The sequence below is a fragment of the Lissotriton vulgaris genome, chromosome 11 (assembly GCF_964263255.1).
Source record: "Lissotriton vulgaris chromosome 11, aLisVul1.2, whole genome shotgun sequence".
NCBI lineage: Eukaryota > Metazoa > Chordata > Amphibia > Caudata > Salamandridae > Lissotriton > Lissotriton vulgaris.
The window spans coordinates 421,868,572-421,881,764 of NC_141699.1; positions in this window are offsets into that span (position 1 = coordinate 421,868,572).

The window sequence follows — 13,193 nt, forward strand, 5'->3', positions numbered from 1 at the left end:
TGCAAAGGAAAAATACAACATTCCCATTCCCTTCTTGCAGTAGCGATAGTGGTTATTCCCCATTCACTATTGGTAACATTCAGGGTATGCCCTTCTATCCGTCCGAACCTCAAGAGTCTACTTTGACTCTCAGCTAAAGCCAACAGAGTTCTAGTGGCGCAGCACTATTAGCAGCAAGTTCCCTCGTAGCTGATAGGCTGAAACTAGTCCGACCCGCACAGGCAGGTGTGAATCGTTCGGTGTTCCTCAGTGCGCCCCATCTGACGGTGCTTGCAATGGGTGCAGTTAAGTTTACCATGCTCTAATTTACTCGTGGTGTGTTACTCAGAGTAGAGCTCCTGAATTGTTCGGAGACTTCCTGTGGCTGCTACGGTGGGTTAAGTGTTCATTTGGCTCCTGATGGTTGGAAAATCTTGCCCTGGGTGCCTCACCTTGGTGACGGCGCACCAGCACTCCCAAGGTGTCCTCATTTCTCCAGCTGGAAAGAACAAGCCACAGTCCTTCGTGCTCGCAGTAACCCACTCTACCATCTTGGGGTCACCACTACTCAAAGTCCTCAGGCCCTGGCCTGATCAGCACGTTGAAACATTGCACAGCGGCCCCTTCTGGAACACGGGATCACTGCTTCACTGCAGCATGGGGCTACGGTCCTTTTCCTCACAGCAGTCTTTCTCTAATGACCCTCCTGATTACAGGACGCTGCTTTGCTACTTTGCAAGGCTACAACCCCTTTTCTCACTGTAGTCTTTTTCCGGTAGCCCCTCATTACCACTCAGGGGCTCCGGCTCAATTAGCACAGCACAACATATGGCTTAATTCACTGTGACCCTCTCTTGGCATACAAGGGTTGCCACCTTTGTTCTTCATATGGGCAACAACCCGATGATACAGCACCCATTTCTTCACACCTTGCACAGGGAGTCCACTCTACAGGTCTCCCCACTGGACCTCTCTCCCTCTAAGGCTCTCCCCTTCCCTACAGGGCACACTGGTTTTGGAAAGCAGATAGGTGCTGGATCCTTGGCAGGTAGCCTTGGTTTCCCTGGGTGCTGTCCCCTCACTCAGCAGGGAGACTAGCAGGCCTTGGTCCCTAGTCCTGGTCGCAGGCAGAAGTCTTTCAGAGCTTTCCCTCCTCAGACAGTCCATCATGCTGCTTGCCAAATGACAATTTCTGGGGTCTCGACCTCCCCTTCTTTTAGTCTATTTCGAGACTTTAAATGTGATTTAGGGTCTGAGTCTTTGAAGTTGTACATTGGGGTTCTGCTTCTTTTGAAGTACCCACTCCTCTGCTGCATCTTCATCTTGAAAAGGAGTCTGTCACACCAGGAGTGTCTGCCAAGCTGATAGTCCGGCAACACAGCCCATGGGAGTGACTAGAGCTGACACCTGGATGTCAGCCACAGTGATATGTGCAACAAAAGCTTAGCCCAGGACCCAAGCTCTACACTTTATGATTGTCTTATCAGCCCCATCTACTTTCTGAGATGTGCCAAGGCCCCTTCATTGTGACCTCTCAAGAATCATTGAGCTCCCTTTGAAGATTACAGGGGAAACCAGACACTCCCTTCCCCAGTGCATGTCCCCCCAGCTTATGGGAGTGCAACAAGACCAGCAGGGACTAAACGATGAGATACCATCGGGTTCCCTGGTCTAGAACTACTAATGACTATGACTATGAGTCCATTTCCTCCATCCGGATTGATATCTTTTGACAACCCCCCCTCCATTCATAGCAATAATCATAACATATGGGGTTCAAGTGTTATCACACTCTGAAAAACATATCCCCCAGCCCGGCTCACAGAAACCACTGACCTACCCATACTGCTGAACCGTTAGCTACATTACGACATCAGATGCCCAACATACCAGTGATATTATTTCTCACTTTATATAAGGGCTTATGATGAGATTGAGTACCTCATCATCCCCAATATAATTTTAACAATCATGTCCTTTACTATTCTTATTTATATTATCTACATTGGTCAAAGAATCAATATCACAGGTTACTTAAACCCTCCTGACTACCTTGGGGGGTCTTTCCGGATATTGAGCTATTATCCCCTCCAAGATGGCCAACATGTTTTCCCCACTTCTACTAATAAACCTTGACAGGGCACATGTTGTCCCCGAGGCACAGCTGTTACCGATCGGCTTCCCAACACCTTTGTAATGCTGGCGGTTTGGGGTATATAAGCAACATTCGAAGGGCTGCTTTGCATCATCCGGCTTCAGCACGAAGGGGTAGGAGAACTGTGCGGCCTCTAATAGGAGCGGGTGAGTATTTTAGAGCTCCAGAGAACACCCAGCATTCTACAGCGACTAACGGAGGCAAGTGCAGTCCTGTTAAGTATCACGCAATAGGTGTGACGCTAACGCATTTCAGTGCGGTGTTCCGCATCACCGCACTGAAATGCATTGTCACGCATTTTGTCACTGGTCAGCGCGCGCCGCCAGCGGCACCTGTGCACTTGCTCTGCTGCTCCGAGAGACGAGCTGCCGCCATCTGCTTGCTTGGCTGAGTTCAAGAAATAGTTAAAGATCCATCTGCTCTCCGACCTGGAGTGGGTGAGAACGCTACAAAGTAACAAATCTGCCCAGCCTGTCGTGGCTGGCTGGGGCCTCGTGACTTTCCTTTAACACACACACTCTCTCTCACTGCTGCCAATTACCGACGTGGGTCCTGCCCTCTGAGTGGATGAGTAGAAGGATGGGTGGATGGATGGAAGGAAGGATGGCTAAGTGAAAGGGTCAATGGAGAGAGAGAAAGAGAGGATGGGTGGATGACTGAAAAGATGAATGGGTGGAAGGATGAGTGACTGGATGGATGAGTAAGTGAAAGGATAGCTGGATGGGTGAAAGGGTAAATGGAAGAGTGGATAGATTAGTGTACGGATGGATAGGGTGAAAAAGTGGATGGATGGATGAGTGATAGTGTGGATGGAGGGATGGACGAGTGAAATGATGGCTGGAAGGGGGTACCGTGATTCCTCAGAGGCCCCCTCTCTGTCCCTTCTCATGATCAGAGTTCGCATCTGCAGGCAGGGCTGCTCTGTCAACCTTCCGGACTCAGTGCGTGACAGTTTTACCAAGCAAGGCAGGGCTTTCTCTGCTGTCCACACTGGGGCCCGGCACAGGGGAAGGTCACCGGGTAGGTAGTGTCATTCCTCAGAGGCCCCCTGTCCGGAACTTACTTTACAGAGCACAGTGCTTGTGTCAGTACACGCACAGTCTGATCATCTCTGAATACATTATTTCAGTCACACACAAACACAATCAATATAGTTTAAAATCTGCAGGCAGGGCAACTCTGTCTTATTCATCGTTCTGAGTGAGCCTGGTTTATCTGCAAGTGCAGATCTGATTTAATCACAATCAATCTGTTGGCCCGGTCGCAGGGCTGCTCTGTCTCCTCATCCTTATCATGGGTGCCCTGACTATTATCACAAATTGCGGGTCAGTGCGGGTCAGTTTTACCAGCCAGGCTGGCTCTCGCTGATCTCTCTCGGCACTGAGGGGGGAGGGGGGGTCTGTTTCAACTGAGGTTTAGTGTCCTTCCATTTCTGGTGCTCTGCGGCAGTTTCAAGAAGTCCTTGGAGTTTCTTGTTGCTCAAATGGCTGTAATTTCTGATATTTAGATGTTTCCCTAGTCTTCATTGCATGATTTTTGCTCGCGGAAAAGTGTCACTCATAGTCGTTGGAATGTCACTGATAATTTCACTGACATTTAAAAATGTCACACATGGCAATCTGAAACCTTGGCAGCTATGCAAGCGGGTTGTATTGAGGGCAGTGGGGTCTGTGACATTGGCTGAGAGTCTGCCCCTTGGGATCCTTCCCAGTGGCTCTCAAATACCGGCCTTGTTCCCGGCCGCTGGCGGTGAGCTGGGGCGTGGGTCCTCGCTCCCTGACCGAATGTGTGTCAGGAGTAATTCCCACTACCTCGTAGGGGCTGGGGACCCGTGCCCTCACTCGCCACGGCTCGAGGATTATGAGGGAGCCCCGGGGCAGTGATCTGCTGCCATTCCGACACACTGTCTTATCTCACGCTAAACCTAACTCAGTCCCTGAGAGGCGGGACCTGTCTTTCTCGAGCAGATTATACAAAACCTGCCTCTACTAGGTTTTAACCTTTCTCACTTGATTTTCTTCTACTTTTCATCAGACATCCTAATATAGATATCCAAGATTGTGCTGAAGCGGTTGGGGTGCAATCTTTACCAATTTTAGGTGAGTCTTTTGGGTTTAAGATCTCCGCCACTCCCCAACTTGCACCACAGGTTGTGTATTCTTGGTGCATACATATGATGCTGATACTAGATTTCATTTCTGCTACATTCATTGTCGCCAACATGTTAGTTGTTATTTTACTTCTTGATCGCTTATACATTACTGTGAACACATTTGAAAGGGGCCATACACCCCGTGTTTTTAACATGCGGTCGGCACCTTTGGGCATTAATAATCATGTGCTATTTCACACGTTTTTTTGCAGGTTTGCCCTACTGCCTCCGGGTACTACCCAGCACTCACATACGGTGGCAGGTAAACCTTTACCAGACCACCCTAGATAGTCCTTACTAGTGGTAAACATAACACACCACTTGATGTAGATAGCTATATTTCACGGTCCTGAAGAAACGCCACTTGATCCTTGTGACTTATTGGCGTGAAACGTCGACCACTCAGGAGTAGAGCGACGCTTGACTCTTCAGAGCTTGGTAGTCGCCTCTCCTCACAATTTTGAATAGAGCAGGGATCCATCCAGATTAAAGTTACCTTAAGGATTTTGTGACTTGTTTTAATTTTCAATATGAACTAGTAAGAAACCGTTGCACTCTGTGGGTGTAAAGAGAGGGGTAGTAAAGTAGTCCGTTAGGTAAAAGTTTTTTAGGTGCTCAGGGAGACACCTTCTGGTTCCAAAAAGGTGTGAGCAACAAATGAGAAAACAGGAAGTCTTACAGCAGGTAAGAACTGCCCTGAGCACTCTGAATGCACTGTGAGTGCGTAGCAAAAGGTAAACTAGAGATATGTGGCAAGATATTCAAAGTTTCGTGAATATTTTATTCATCAGAGTATTTCAAGTCAATCCAAAAAACGATATGGGTAACACATATTTCTTCATATGGTTAAACTTCTAGTGAAGAAATCCATAGCAATTCTTGCCACATATTTGTATGAAGTGAAATGGAAACCCCAATGCACTTCGTGCTATAGTAGCACTTCTTCAGGGGGATATATTTCTAGAAAGAAAAAGGAATAAAACATATTGTAGGTTGCTGCTGTACAGGAACATCAAAGTGAAAAAGTATACAGAACGAACTAGGAAACAATGGGAGTGAAAACGCACCCCAAGTGAAACCGCATGTGAACGTGACTGGTGTGAGGAAAGTGGTCGAGAAAGTCGAGATACGAAATTCGTGAAGAGGCCAGTGAATTAAAGTAATGGAAAAAAGGACAATGAAATCTAGGTAGGAAGGAAAACCATGAGCATCCTTGGAAAAGTACTGAGGTCACCCCGGTGAAACTGTAGGGAAAGTGACTGTACCGAATTTATAAAGAACGTGCGCCGTGTTCTCGAGAAAACAGAGAAACCACCACCTGAATCGCAGGAAAAATGGTTACTATCAACTTACCCATCACCAAGAACGGGCGTGTGCAACAGTGGAATCACAGGAGTGAGTCCGAGCCGCAACCCGGAAGACTCCGAGTGTGCGCATTAGTTCCCATAAAAAAAGAGAAAGATAGAAATAGGACTCGCGGACGTGTAGAGAAATGAAGATCGAAGTAGGACTTTAGGGTATGAAAGGTAACGAAAAGAATAGCGGAAAGATATATTAATCATGGGCGACCACAACTAATAAAAATGTGTACAAAACGGAAGTATCAAGTCCAGAAGGAAAAATGACAATAAAAATATAATGGAACAAGTCAGAGAAAAGAAAAAAAGAGAAAACAAAAGGACCAAGGTCTAAATAGAATACACATGAAATACATTATGATTCTGTCATAAACACAGGTCAAAGGGAGATCACATATCAAATGACAACAGTTATCAATGTTCAAAGGTGACAGCTGAGTTCAATTCTATCATTAAGTCCCTTAGGTTGAAGGGCTTGTAGATAGTAAATCCAGTAAAGTTCGCGTTGTAGCAAATGTTTACTATTGTCTCTATGAGGAACTTTATTGACTGTCTCCAGAATTAGATATCGAATTTGACTGGGGTTGTGGGATTGTGAAACAAAGTGTGCTGCAATACATGACTTCACATATTTTGAAAGACAGAAATTGGGAGCCATTCTTATGTTCATGTCATTGTTACATTGACGATATCTTTCTAATTTGGAAGGGCACCGAAACTCAACTGACTCGTGCCATATCTGTACTCAACGACATCAATGACCGAATCCAGTTTACTTATACCCACAGTAGAACTGAAATATCATTTCTTGATGTCCACATAAAACTTGTCAACAACCGTTTTGTCACATCTATACACACTAAAGAAACTGATCGAAACAACTATTTACACTACCGCAGTTTCCATCAACCCAGCTTGAAACGTCACCTGCCTTATTCGCAACTACTACGTGCTAAAAGAATTGCCTCGACAAATGAGTTATACCTACAGGACAGTCAAAAAATTATCACAATATTCCAACAACGGGGATACCCCAGTCAACTAACTAAAACTGCAGAAGAAAGAGCTATGTGTCTCAACAGAGATGACTGACTCAAAGTAAAAATTTAAAACTGTGAAGAGGAGAATCGTTCTGTTTTTGTATCCAAATATTCACTGCAATCTAAGAAAATCAAGGAAGTGATTCGCAAACACTGGCCCCTGTTAAATCTGGAGAAAGACTTTAACAATATTTTTGAAAAACCACCCATTTTTGCTTATCAACGCTCCAGAAATATTCAATCCCTGGTAAAACAACCCACTTTGCAAAATGTCATCACCTACAAGGGTACCGTTCCCTGCCACAATTGTAGACACTGTAACAGCATCATACCTGGTAATACACTATGTCACCCTACTAAAGGTACCCCCATTCACCTTCGAGTGAATGCAACTTGCGACTCTACCAATGTTATATACATGCTAAAATGCCCGTGTGGCCTCCCATATGTGGGAAAAACCGAACGTAAAATTAAAATCAGACTCAACGAACACCGGAGTAACATTCGTCCCAAGAACATGAAGTCATGTATTGCAGCACACTTTGTTTCACAATCCCACAACCCCAGTCAAATTCGATATCTAATTCTGGAGACAGTCAATAAAGTTCCTCATAGAGACAATAGTAAACATTTGCTACAACGCGAACTTCACTGGATTTACTATCTACAAGCCCTTCAACCTAAGGGACTTAATGATAGAATTGAACTCAGCTGTCACCTTTGAACATTGATAACTGTTGTCATTTGATATGTGATCTTCCTTTGACCTGTGTTTATGACCGAATCATAATGTATTTCATCTGTATTCTATTTAGACCTTGGTCCTTTTGTTTTCTCTTTTTTTCTTTTCTCTGACTTGTTCCATTATATTTTTATTTTCATTTTTCCTTCTGGACTTGATACTTCCGTTTTGTACACATTTTTATTAGTTGTGGTCGCCCATGATTAATATACCTTTCCGCTATTCTTTTCGTTACCTTTCATACCCTAAAGTCCTACTTCGATCTTCATTTCTCTACGTGTCCGCGAGTCCTATTTCTCTCTTTCTCTTTTTTTATGGGAACTAATGCGCACACTCGGCGTCTTCCGGGTTGCGGCTCGGACTCACTCCTGTGATTCCACTGTTGCACACGCCCGTTCTTGGTGATGGGTAAGTTGATAGTAACCATTTTTCCTGCGATTCAGGTGGTGGTTTCTCTGTTTTCTCGAGAACATGGCGTACGTTCTTTATAAATTCAGTACAGTCACTTTCCCTACAGTTTCACCGGGGTGACCTCAGTACTTTTCCAAGAATGCTCATGGTTTTCCTTCCTACCTAGATTTCATAGTCCTTTTTTCCATTACTTTAATTCACTGGCCTCTTCACGAATTTCGTATCTCGACTTTCTCGACCACTTTCCTCACACCAGTCACGTTCACTTGAGGTTTCACTTGGGGTGCGTTTTCACTCCCATTGTTTCCTAGTTCGTTCTGTATACTTTTTCACTTTGATGTTCCTGTACAGCAGCAACCTACAATATGTGTTATTCCTTTTTCTTTCTAGAAATATATCCTCCTGAAGAAGTGCTACTATAGCACGAAATGCATTGGGGTTTCCATTTCACTTCATGCAAATATGTGTCAAGAATTGCTATGGATTTCTTCACTAGAAGTTTAACCATATGAAGAAATATGTGTTACCCATATCGTTTTTTGGATTGACTTGAAATACTCTGCTGAATAAAATATTCACGAAACTTTGAATATCTCGCCAGATATCTCTAGTTTACCTTTTGCTACGCACTCACAGTGCATTCAGAGTGCTCAGGGCAGTTCTTACCTGCTGTAAGACTTCCTGTTTTCTCATTTGTTTTAATTTTCACCATCCATCACATCTACACACACACTTGGGGCCAGATGTACGAGCCTTAATACCGGTCAGAAACGGCCGATTTCGGCCGTTTCCGACCGGTATTTGGCTTTTGAGATGTAGGGGGCATTTTATTTACAGAATCGGTATATTTACCGATTCGGTAAATATACAGAATCGGTAAAATACCGAATCGGTAAATTTACCGATTCTGTAAATCAAAATGTAGGTGGCACTGTAATCAGTGCCACAGGCCCTTACCGAATCGTTATTTACCATGGAATACTATTCCATGGTAAATAACGAATTCCAGTGTACATGCACATCTGTGCATGTACACCTGTGCCATGTGGCACACAGACATGCCCTAAGGGCATGTCTGTGCGTCAAATGGCACCCAAGCCAGAAACAGGGGTGCAACAGGGTGTCAAAATGACACCCTGTCACCCTTGCAAAATCGGTCATTTTTCCGATTCTGTAATTACAGAATCGGTATTTGCCATTGATTCCTATGGGCTTCAAGGCCCATAGGAATCATTGGCAAATACCGATTCTGTAATTACAGAATCGGTAATTACCGAATCATACAGATGTATGATTCGGTATTTTTACCGATTATTTTACCTACATAGCAATTACCGAATAGTGAATACCGAATCTGTAAAATTCGGTATTTACCATTCGGTAAATTGCTATTACCTACATCTAGGCCTAGGCCCCTCCCACCCACGGCACCCATACGTCAGGAACAAAAGAGATCCGGCAAAGAGCCCCTCTTGGGGGTGCCCGTTTGGTATTGCAGCGCCGACTCGATGAGGAGCAGGCCCATACGATGAAGCATGACACCTAGCTTGCTGGGTGTGTGAGGTCCCTAGTTCCAAAAGGAGAAATTCCCCTCCTCATTGGATGTTGGGTAGCACCACCTGCACTATGACCTTCACTCAGTAGGTCTCACTTATACACATTGAGGAACTGCGTACCTCTTCTTGTTGCATATATTGATTGGGCTTGTACGCTGGACCTCCTTAAAAAGCCCAGAGTCCCCCCTTCCTTGGATAAATGTAACAATATACAAATCTGTCTTGGGGAATATCTTTACCTCCTCTCCATATTTCACCATGCAGGCCTGGGTCTCCCAAAATGGAGCTCAGGCCCCTCCATGTATTGCACCATCCACAAGCACACATAGTATTCAGTGCCAAGACACCTATGGGTATACGAGAGCTATACACATTTTGTTAACAGTACATAACGTACACCTAGTGCTTGTATATAGCATACACAGTACTGCATACGTCATAAACTGTGACACTCACAGGCACACATACATCCAGCATATGCATTTAACATGAGCACACAGCCCAGCACTGTATCCTTTATGTATAGTTACACTCACAGGCACAAACATATCCAGTAAATGCATTTAACATGCACACACTATATTCCTCATGTACTGTAGCATTCACAAGTACATATACACCCAGTAGATGCATTTGTCATGCTTGCACTGCACTAGAGCATTTAGGCACTGTACCCCTCATTGGCACATGTACATCCAGCATGCACTATGCACACACTGCTCAATACTGCACTATACCTGTATTGCACCTTTCCCAGGCATACATACACCCGGCACCGATACACCACTTCTGCACTGTGCAGCACTTCACACCAATATGATGTAGGCCAAGGGTGAGTCAAGCACACCAAAAAACAAGGGGGGAGTGGAGATGTATAATCAGTCATGGACTCAACCTCCTCTGTAAACTATGGAAAAACAAAAAGAGTCCACTCTGAGTTGCAAAATATAGTGCTAACCTTCCAAAAAGTGACTAAACCTAAGCGAATCGTTTGGTTACTAGCATGGGAGAAATGATAAGTCTTCTAAAATAACCCTCACCCACCAAAAGGTCCCTCGGTGGCATGCTTCGTCATCGGGTTCTAACCGCCCCGCTGCGGGATGGGGCGTGCTACGACCGATGGATACGTGGGAGCACTTTTAAGTGAAGTGAAGTTATGTGTTTGGTGTAAGATTGGAAGGGTCAGAAGTGAGTAAATTACAAAATACCTGACTTTGTGGAGAAACTAAACTTTAATGCTCCCCATAGCTAGTATTAATAAAATATGGGGAATAAGGAGGGAAAGATGCTTTAATGAGCAGTTCTTTCACAGGTCGATATGTTTCGAAGCCTACCCCTAAGCTTCTTCTTATGACCTAGTATATTGATCTCTGTTACCACTCTGACTAATGCCTGGTGCCGTTAGCCTGATGGGTGTTCTGTATTAACATACATCCAATGTGCAAATCATTCATTCTGTACCTACTTGCCAACTTCTTAACAAAACGAATTTGCAATTCCTTAATTTATGAAATTTTAGGTTGCCTAATTGGGCCCCATGAGCTTTAACACGTGAGGGGAGGAGCGCTTGTAGTCAAACATTCTTCAAAGCATCTCTCTCACCCCAGAAACACTGCCTGCCCGTGGCTCCGTCGAACCTGCACAGCAGCGGAACTTAAAAAGTGACTGAGCATGTAGACATCACTCCAGGGGCACAGGGTAAACCCTTCGGTGCGTTGGACGGATGAGGGCCGTCCGACGCACCAGTGCTCATGTGCCTTTGACAGCTCCTGGCCGTTTTCGCACATGGTACATGGAATCCCTCTGGTGCGGGCACCAGAGGGATTTACTCCCCCCCCCCCACAGCTTCCCTGGTTTCCCAAGAGGCTCATTTCGGTTGCGCTTTCTACATGCTCAGAGAGCTATCTCTGCCCCCTGAGCTATTAGAAATATGGGAGAGGTATCACTGGAAAGGGGAGAATCTCCCCTTTCTAATGGTACCCATCGTCAGAGGAGACATCTCAGGGGGACAGCTGGTGTCTCACTTGACCGCCGTGAGGGGAACGGCCAGAGACTTGTGAGCGCCGTGAGGGCAACGGCAGTAGTTCCAATCGGGAACTACATTTCCCAGCAACCCCGGCTACCCCGCACACCTGCCACAAGATCAGCGCGCCTGGAGGCGCTACATAAGGCAGAGGCTGCATGAGCCTCAGCGGGAGACATCTCGGGGGGACAGCTTGTGTCTCACTTGACCGCCGTGAGGGGAACGGCCAGAGACTCGTGAGCGCCGTGAGGGCAACGGCAGTAGTTCCAATCGGAAACTACATTTCCCAGCAACCCCGGCTACCCCGCACACCTGCCACAAGATCAGCGCGCATGGAGGCGCTACATAAGGCAGAGGCTGCACGAGCCTCAGAGGGAGACATCTCGGGGGGACAGCTTGTGTCTCACTTGACCGCCGTGAGGGGAATGGCCCGAGACTCGTGAGGGCAACGGCAGTAGTTCCAATCGGGAACTACATTTCCCAGCAACGCCGGCTACCCCGCACACCTGCCACAAGATCAGCGCGCCTGGAGGCGCTACATAAGGCAGAGGCTGCACGAGCCTCAGCGGGAGACATCTCGGGGGGACAGCTTGTGTCTCACTTGACCGCCGTGAGGGGAACGGCCAGAGACTCGTGAGGGCAACGGCAGTAGTTCCAGTCGGGAACTACATTTCCCAGCAACCCCGGCTACCCCGCACACCTGCCACAAGATCAGCGCGCCTGGAGGTGCTACATAAGGCAGAGGCTGCACGAGCCTCAGCGGGAGACATCTCGGGGGGACAGCTTGTGTCTCACTTGACCGCCGTGAGGGGAACGGCCAGAGACTCGTGAGCGCCGTGAGGGCAACAGCAGTAGTTCCAATCAGGAACTACATTTCCCAGCAACCCCGGCTACCCCGCACACCTGCCACAAGATCAGCGCGCCTGGAGGCGCTACATAAGGCAGAGGCTACTCTCGCCCCACGAGTCGCGCGTGGGAGCAGCTCGGGAGAAATCCGGGACAAGGGCGGGACAGTCTATGGCAGTCCACGGCAGGATCAGGCAGGGTAAGCGCAAAAATGGAGCCACAGCGGATGATGGTGGGAAGAAGGCAAAAGTTGCCAAACAATCTGATTCCATTATGTCTTACCTTACTTCCGCGGTTGGGGCTTTATCTAAAGAAATCGCTACGGCACAGCAAGAACTGGGCTTATTAGCCGGCTCTCCCACCATAACAGAACAAACCCCAGCGCAAGGCATCCCCTTAGAGCCTGACGTTATTATCATGAAACCCACTACTGCCACTGCTCCCAGTTTGATTCAAACATGTGCACCACAAACTGTGTTACCCATAGTGACTTTGGACCCACTTGTTATCCCAAAACCAACATCGAAAAAGAGAAAGAAGGGCGAGGGAGACCCAGAAGCTAGAAAAGTGGTGGAGGACACTTTAAAAGATCACCTTGAGGCTCTCTTCGAGGAACGAATTGAACCCCTTTTAGTGGGTATTGCAAAGGACATAGTTGATACTATGAATACATGCCTCGAAGGATTGTTAAAAAAATGTGTCCTGATAGATGAACTAGTGAAAAAATTTGATAGTACCTATAAGGGTCACATACCGGGTCCAGAATGCCAAACAAAAATGCGGGCAACATCACTGCTACCAGTGCCCATTAATGATGCCATGGCAGTGCACAGCGTAGGGCCGGGAAAACCCCAACCATATATCTACTATTCCACAGGGGGTTCCCTCAATATTACGGGAGCCTACGCACTCAGAAAGTAGGATCCATCTA